The 8,244-nt window shown below is 36.6% G+C and overlaps 1 non-coding gene across 1 annotated transcript; it reads left to right on the top strand.

Annotated features, from left to right (window-relative positions):
• The first annotated feature begins 7,882 nt into the window (after nt 1-7,882).
• LOC111760392 (small nucleolar RNA SNORA31) lies at nt 7,883-8,012 on the top strand. The gene has a single exon (XR_002794088.1). It is a non-coding gene; the product is annotated as a small nucleolar RNA SNORA31 (small nucleolar RNA).
• The last annotated feature ends 232 nt before the right edge of the window (nt 8,013-8,244 follow it).

Here is an 8,244-nt window from a genome sequence, read left to right as displayed (position 1 = left end):
ATGTGTTCCAATATATTATAGGGTTTTCAGAAGGAGAAGAAAGAGAAAGGAGTAGGGATAATATTCAAAGAAATAACGAAATTTAATGAAATATATGAATGAACTCCAAACAGAACAAATGCAAATAGACCCATACCACAGCATATTTTAATCAAACTGTCAAATGCCAATGATAGAGACTTCTGAAACCTGAATGAGAGAAACAACTTATCACATACAAATTGTCCCAAGTAAGATTAAATACTGATTTCTCATTGGAAACCATGGAGGCAAGAAGACAGTGGGATGACATATTTAAAATGCTAAAAGCAAAAACTTACCAACCGATATTTCTATATCTGGAAAAACTGGCTATCAAAAATGAAGAAGAGTTCAAACATTCCCAGATAAACAAAAGTTGAGGGAGTCACCATTAGACTGGTGCCCCACAAGAGATGCTAAGGACAGTTCTGCAGGTTGAAAGGAAAGGACAATAGAAAATAGATCAAAACCACACGAAGAGACAAAGATGTCCAGTGAAGGTAGCAACATGGGTAAATATAAATATTCTTGTATTTTTGGTTTATGACTCCACTTTTTACTTCCTAAAATATCTAAAAAGCAATGCATAAAATTGAATGATAAATCAGTGGGTTTGGTCTCATAATATATAAATATGCAATTTGTGACAAAACAACATAAGGTGAGGACACAGAGGGTGTAGGAACATAGTTTGTGTATACTATTGAAGTTAAGTTGGTATCAAAGCTAACAAGATTGTCATAGATTTAGGATGTTAAACTTGAGCCTCATGATAACTAAAAAGAAAGGATTGGAGAATATTCAAGCTCATAGAGATAGAAATCAGAGTACAGGTTGCCAAGGGTGGGAAGCAGGGGGAATGGAAATTTAAAGCATAATGGGTATAAGGTTTTCATCTGGGGAGATGGGAAAGTTTTACAACTAGAAGGTGGTTAGTGTACAGCAATATTGTGAATATAATACTAATGAATGGCATACTTGGGAGTGGTTGAGATGGGAAATTTAATTTATAATATATAGTTATATCTGGATAATTGAAAAAAAATAAAGAGCACCTGTTTTCATTTCCTAGGTTGCTTAAGCAAATATCATGAAATGGGCTGTCTTAAACAATGGGAATTTTTAAAAAAGATTTATTTTATTTATTTCTCTCCCCACCCCCCATTGTCTGCTCTCTGTGTCCATTCACTGTGTGTTCTTCTGTGTCCACCTGCATTCTTGTCATGTGGCACCGGGAAACTGTGTTGCTTTTTTTTGTTGTTGCTGTTGCATCAACTTGCCGTGTCAACTCTCCATGTGTGCAGTGCCACTCCTGGGCAGGCTGTGCTTTTTTGGCATGGGGCGGCTCTCTTTGTGGGGCACACTCCTTGAGCGTGCTGCACCCCTACACATGGGACACCCCTGCATGGCATGGCACTCCTTGTATTCAGGCAGCACTGGGTATGAGCCAGCTCACCACACGGGTCAAGAGGCCCTGGGTATCAAACCCTGGACCCTCCATATGGTAGGTGGATGCTCTATCAGTTGAGCCACAACCACTTCCCAAACAATGGGAATTTATTAGCTTATGGTCTTCAGGCTAAAAGAAAGTCCAAATCAAGATATCATCAACTCAATGCTCTCACCCTGAAGACTGTGGCATTCTGGGCTGGCTGCTGGTGATCCTTGGCTCCTCTGTCATATGGAAAGGCACAAGCACATGGTGGCATCTCCTGGTCTCTCCCTTCTCTTCCAAATTCTATTGACGTAACTTCATGTTTCCCGTGGCTCTCTCTCTCTTATTCTGCATTTCATTCTCTTATAAAGAATTCCAGTAATAGGATAAGACCCATCCTGATTGAGGTAGGCCACATCTTCGTAACTGAAGTAATCTCATATAAAAATCTTACTATAGGTTCACAACCCACAGGAATGAATTAACTTTAAGAACATGTTTTTCTGGGGTATATACAATTTCAAACCATTGCAGCAACTAAAGGGACAATGATAATTTAATGCAACACATGATCCTGGATGGAATATAACAGGGAGAATACAAAGGACAAAGGGGTATTATTGGGACATGCGAAAAATTGGAATATAGACTGCAAACTTTATATCAAAATTAAATTTCTTGAACTTGATAACTGCACTTAAGGTGGTTACCTAAGTAAATATCTTTCTTTTAGGATATGTGCATGGCAGTATTAAGTGTTCAAGGATCATAATATATACAACATATACTCAAGTGTTCAGAAAATGGAGTAATAAATAGACAGATGACTGGATGAATGAATAGATAGAATGATACAGCAAATGTGGCAAAATGTTAAAATTGGTGGATCTGGGTATCTGGGATGTAGGGGCATGTTGGAATTCTCTGTATGGGGTTTGTATTATTTTTGAAACTTTTCTGAAAGTCTGAAAGTATTTCAAAATAAAAACTGTTTTAAAAAATACCTATAAGAGACATTACACTTAATGGGGAAATTTTAGGTGCATTACCTTTAAGATTGAGATTAGGATAAGGATGCCCATCATCATCTCTACTGTTTAACATGTTATCAGAAGTCATGGTTCCAATACTATAAGGAAAGAAAAAGATAGAAAAAGGAAGAGATAAAACTATCATTGTTTACTAATGGTGTAATAATCTCCTAGAAGAAAACAACATACTCAACAGACAAACTCTTAAAAATAATAAGGGAAGTGATGTGGCTCAAGGGGAAGTAGATGTGGCTCAAGTGATAAGGCCTCCCTCCACCTACCTATGGGAGGACCTGGGTTCAATCCCTGAGGTCTCCTGGTGAAAAAGAAGAGAAAGTGTGCCTGTGTGGAAAGTCAGTGCCCACATGGCACAAGTGAGTCATGCAGCAAGATAATGATGTAACAAAAAAGAAATGAAGTGGAGAGTCAAGATGAAGTGCAGCAGAGACCAGGAACTGAGGTGGTACAATTGACAGGGAACCTCTCTCCAATCAGAGGTCCCCAGGATCAAATCCTGGTGAATCCTAGAGGAGAAAGATGAGAAAAGAAGACAAAAAGAGACATAGATACAGAAGATCACACAGTGAATGGACACAGACAGCAGAAAAAAGAAGGGTGGGGGAGAGGGAGGGAAAAAAGAGTCAAATGTCATGCAAAGACTCCTTTAAAAAAATAGGAAAGATCAGAAACGTCAGCCTTAAAATAGTAATAGTATTTCACTACACCATCAATAATCAAGCAGAAATACAGCAAAAAAAAAAAAAACCATACCATTAACAACATCAAAATCTTTAAAGTATCAAATAAAGTAACAAATATACACAAGGTCTCAATGAAGGAAAATATAAAACGCAAAGTACAGAGAAGATTATGTAACTAGATAAACACTCAATGTGCTTAAATGCAATTAATTAATATAAAAATACAATCCCCCCAAATAAACCCATAAATTCAAAAAAATTCACATCAAAATTCTGGTTGGATTTTTAAAGGAAACTGATAATCTTAAGTTTAAAATCAAACAGAAGAGTAAAGATCAATGAATTTTAAGTCGACATTGAAACTGAAGTGGAAAGATGGAAGATTTCACCTAATAGGTATTAAGACATGCTACAAAAAAAAAAAAGACATGTTACAGAGTTATGGGGGAGGAATTTGCTCCGAGTGCAAGAATAAGCAAAGAGACCAATGACATAGGACAGAAAACTTAAAGTCAATTCATGTATACAATTAAAATAATATATGGTAAAGATGACATTACAAATCAATGGAAAAGGACAGAATTTTTTCGTAAATGGTTTAGAAACTTTGTTATTTGCTCTCTGTCTTAGTTTGCCTGAGCTACTATCACAAATAACACACAATGGGATGACTTAAAAATGGGAATTTATTAACTTTCAGCTTTGATGCTACAGGAAATCCAAAATCAAGATATTGAAGAGAATTGCCTTCTGGTGGTGGCTGCCAGCAATCCTTGGAGTTCTTTGGCTTGTGTCTCTGAGGCTGTCACATGGCAATGTCCTCTTTATGAGCCTCCAGGAATCCAAATTAAGATCCATTCTCATTCAGTTGGGCCATACTTAACTGAATATAACTGCTTCAAGAGGTCCTATTTACAGTGAGTTCATATACATAGGAATGCATATTAAGATTAAGAACATGTTTTGTTTTCTTCTGGGATATGTAACTCAATCTACCACATTCACTATAACAAAAAAAATCAAAATAACATCATATTTAAAGGTAGACTCCAAATGGATTGAAGACTTAATGTGAAAGTAAAGCTATAACGTTAGTAAAAGAAAATACAAGGAATACTTTCATGACTTCTTAAATGAAACTTGAACTCTAAGGCTAAAACTAATATGCTAATATATAAATTTCATCATAGTAGTTTATTCAGTGTGTGTGTATCAGAATTTCATATATAGGTACTAAGGCTCTACCTTCAAAATACATCCAGTTTCTAAATACCACATTCAGGGAAGTGGATGTGGCTAAAGCAATTGAGCTCACACCTACCACATGGGAGGTCCCTAGTTCGGTTCCTGGTGCCTCCTGAAGAAGACACTGAACTGGTGCGATGGGCAGGCATGGCAAGTTGATGCAACAAGAGACACAAGAAGAAAAAACATAATGAGAGACACAACAAAGGAAGGAATCAAGCCAGCTCAAGTGATTAGGTGCCCCTCTCCTACATTGGAGGTCCCAGGTTCAGTTCCCAGTGCCTCCTAAAGAAACAAGGAAGACAAATAGACACAGTAAGTGCAAACAATGAAGAGGTGGGGAGAAGTAAATAAATAAATATATCTTTTTTTAAAAATCATACAGCCAAAAGAAAAAATAGAGAAAAGAATATAATAAATTGACTAGGGTCTCAGGCATTTGTGACAGCATGAAGTGCACAAATATATGCCCTATGGTTTTCCCAGAAGGAGAAGAGAAGGAAAAAGGAGCAGAAAGAATATTTAAGGAAATAATGGCCAACAATTTCCTAACTTTTATGAAATACATAAATATACATGTCCAATAAGTGCAACATACTCCAAAAAGAATAAATTCTAATAAACCTACTCTGAGACACTTATTAATCAGAATGTCGAACATCAAAGACAAAAAGAATTCTGAAAGCAGCAAGAGAAAAGCAATTTGTCACATACAAGGGATCCTCTATAAGACTAAGTGGCAATTTCTCATCAGAAACCGTGGAAGTGAGAAGGCAGTAGTATGATATATTTAAGGTGCTAAAAGAGCAAAACTGTCAGTCCAAAATTATTTACCCAGTAAAACTGTCCTTCAAAAATGAGGGAGAGTTTTAAATACTCATAAACAGAAATCAGGATATTTATGAACAAGACACATGTCCTACAAGAATTATTGAGATAGTTCTGCAAGTTGAAAGGAAAAGACAGGACAGAGTGTCTTGGAGTAGTGTGAAGAAATGAAGATTATTAGTAAACATAACTAAAAGGGTGAATATAAAACCCAGTAGTACTGTATCCTCAATATACAACTCTATTCTTTAATTCCTATAAGTGAATACAATTGAACAATAAAAAGATATATTTCTTGGTACTTGTTGTGGCAGTTTGAGATTATTTTATGAATCCCAAAAAGAGAAAGATTATGTTTGTAAACTAACCTGTTCCTCTCAGTGTGATACCCTTTGATTGCATTAAATTCAATACCTGTTAATTGCTTTAGGGCAAACTTTAAAAAAAATTTTTATTTTTTAACAAATTCATTTTATTGATACATATTTATAAAGAATACAATTTATTCAAAGTGGACAATCAATGGCATTTGCTATAACCATATAGTTGTGCATTCATTACTTCAATTATTAGAGCATTTTCATTATTTCAATAATAATAAAGAAAAATAATAATTAGAGTCAGTAAGGCATGTCTCAGGTTGAGTACCCACCCCCTTGCTAGATACGATATAAATGGACGCATACAGATACAAGAAGAGAGAGTCTGTCATTTTTTATCCTGCCACGTGACAAAAAGGAAAGGCTCAAACAACTGAGGCCCTGGGAAGAGATGAGCCATTTGCCTGATAGCTTATAGCTGAACTTGGGAAGAGAGCAGAACAGCTGAGAATGATATAGGAAACCCTAAGAGACAAGCACTATGCCAGCCTGCAGCTGAACTTGGGAAGAAAGCAGAGCAACTGAGACTGAGGGAGGAAGCCTGAAGACGAAGGCTGAAACCTGGGCAGAGATAGGAACCATCTTGCAACACAGCAGGGTCAAAAGTAGCTGATTTTCATGAGAAGTATCTCTGATGGTGCCTCAGTTTGGACTTTCCATGGCCTTGGAACTGTAAGTTTTTACCCCAAAATAAATCCCCTTTATAAAAGCCAACAGATTTCTGGTATTTTGCATCAGCAGCCCTTTGGCAAACTAAAACACTTGTCATACGTGGAATATTGGAATATTATTTAACCTTAAAAAGGAATACAGTCCTGATGTATGCAACAACATGGATTAATCTTTCAGGACATTATGCTGGGTGAAATAAGCCAGACACAAAAGGACAAATATAGTCTGATTCCACTGATATCAACTAACTATATTAAGCAAACTGATGGAGTTAGAATCTAGAATATACATTACCAGGTGATAGACTGGGGGTAGAGAGTGAGGATTTGATGCTTAATATGTACAGAATTTCATTTCAGTTGATTGCAAAGGTTTGAAAATGGATGGTGGTGATGATAGCACATTATTGTGAGTGTAATTTATAGTGATAAATTATATTTATATAATATGGTTAAAAGGGGAAGCTTCGGGTCATATATGTTACTAGAATAAATATGAAATGATAAGACATAAAACCATATAACACAGTGAACCTTATTGTATATGATGGACTATCGTTAATAGTACAAGTATAAGAATGTTCTTTCATATTTATAACAAATGTACAATACTAATACATAATGTCTATAGGGTGGTATATGGAGGGAAATACACCTGACGTAAACTATGGACAATAGTTAATAGTACTATTTTAATAATCTTTCATCAATTGTAATAAAGGTAACAATGATTTTAAAAAATAGTACAACTACAAAAAAAGTGCTATTATCAATCATAACAAATGGTCCACACCAAAGCAAGGTGTTGGTGGTGGGTAATGTTTGGGAATCCAATATTTTATGCATGATTGTTCTGTAAACCCACAACTTCTCTAATGAAGACATTTTTTTAAACATGCATTAGAAACTATAAAGTATCACTATAAGAAATAAAAGAGTACCTAAAAAGAAAAAATAAAGAGCACCTAGATGAATAGAGAGATATACCTTGTTCATGGGTCAGAAGGCTTGATGTTATATCAGTTTTCTCTGAATTAATCTATAGGTTGAACTGTTGTAATGAAAATTCCACTGGGAAATTTTGTAGATATCAACAAAGTGATTTTAAAATTCAAAAGCAGGGAAACGGACTTTGGCCCAGTGGTTAGGGCGTCCATCTACCATATGGGAGGTCCGCGGTTCAAACCCCGGGCCTCCTTGACCCGTGTGGAGCTGGCCATGCGCAGCGCTGATGCGTGCAAGGAGTGCCGTGCCACGCAAGGGTGTCCCCCGCTTGGGGCAGCCCCACACGCAAGGAGTGCGCCCGTGAGGAAAGCCGCCCAGCGTGAAAAGAGAGAGCAGCCTGCCCAGGAATAGCGCCGCCCACACTTCCCGTGCCGCTGACGACAACAGAAGCGGACAAAGAAACAAGAAGCAGCAAATAGACACCGAGAACAGACAACCAGGGGAGGGGGGGAAATTAAATAAATAAATAAATCTTTAAAAATATATATATATATGAGTATCTTGTAAGCAGCATACAGTTAGGTTAGGTCATACTTTAAAAAAAAAAAAAAAAAATTCAAAAGCAATGCATCTCTGACAGCCCTGGAGTAGTTATGTCTGCTGCTAAGGTTTCTCTATGGATGCAAGAAAAAGAAGTCCTCACACTTTCTGTCTGTCTGGTTGTGGCAGCTAAGATTGAATGTGAGAATACGAGAAATCCTAAACAGGGGAGAGGGGAAATAATCTTTGCTGCTCAGAAATGAACTTAAGAACAGCAAGTAACCTTCTTACTCCACAAGAACTCTGGAGTTTGGATTTACGTGAGAAGCTGTAACAACTTTGAAAGGTTAAAAAAGAAGGAAACAGGATTAAAAGCAAGCTGGTGGTTCTTCCTTTGAAAAACAACAAAACCAAAAAACTAAGTATTTAGTAATCAGACCTTGAAAG

Source organism: Dasypus novemcinctus, chromosome 2 (assembly GCF_030445035.2).
Source record: "Dasypus novemcinctus isolate mDasNov1 chromosome 2, mDasNov1.1.hap2, whole genome shotgun sequence".
In the NCBI taxonomy this organism is placed as follows: Eukaryota; Metazoa; Chordata; class Mammalia; order Cingulata; family Dasypodidae; genus Dasypus; species Dasypus novemcinctus.
Note: the sequence above shows the minus strand (reverse complement) of the source record. Positions and strands in the feature narration are given on the sequence as shown.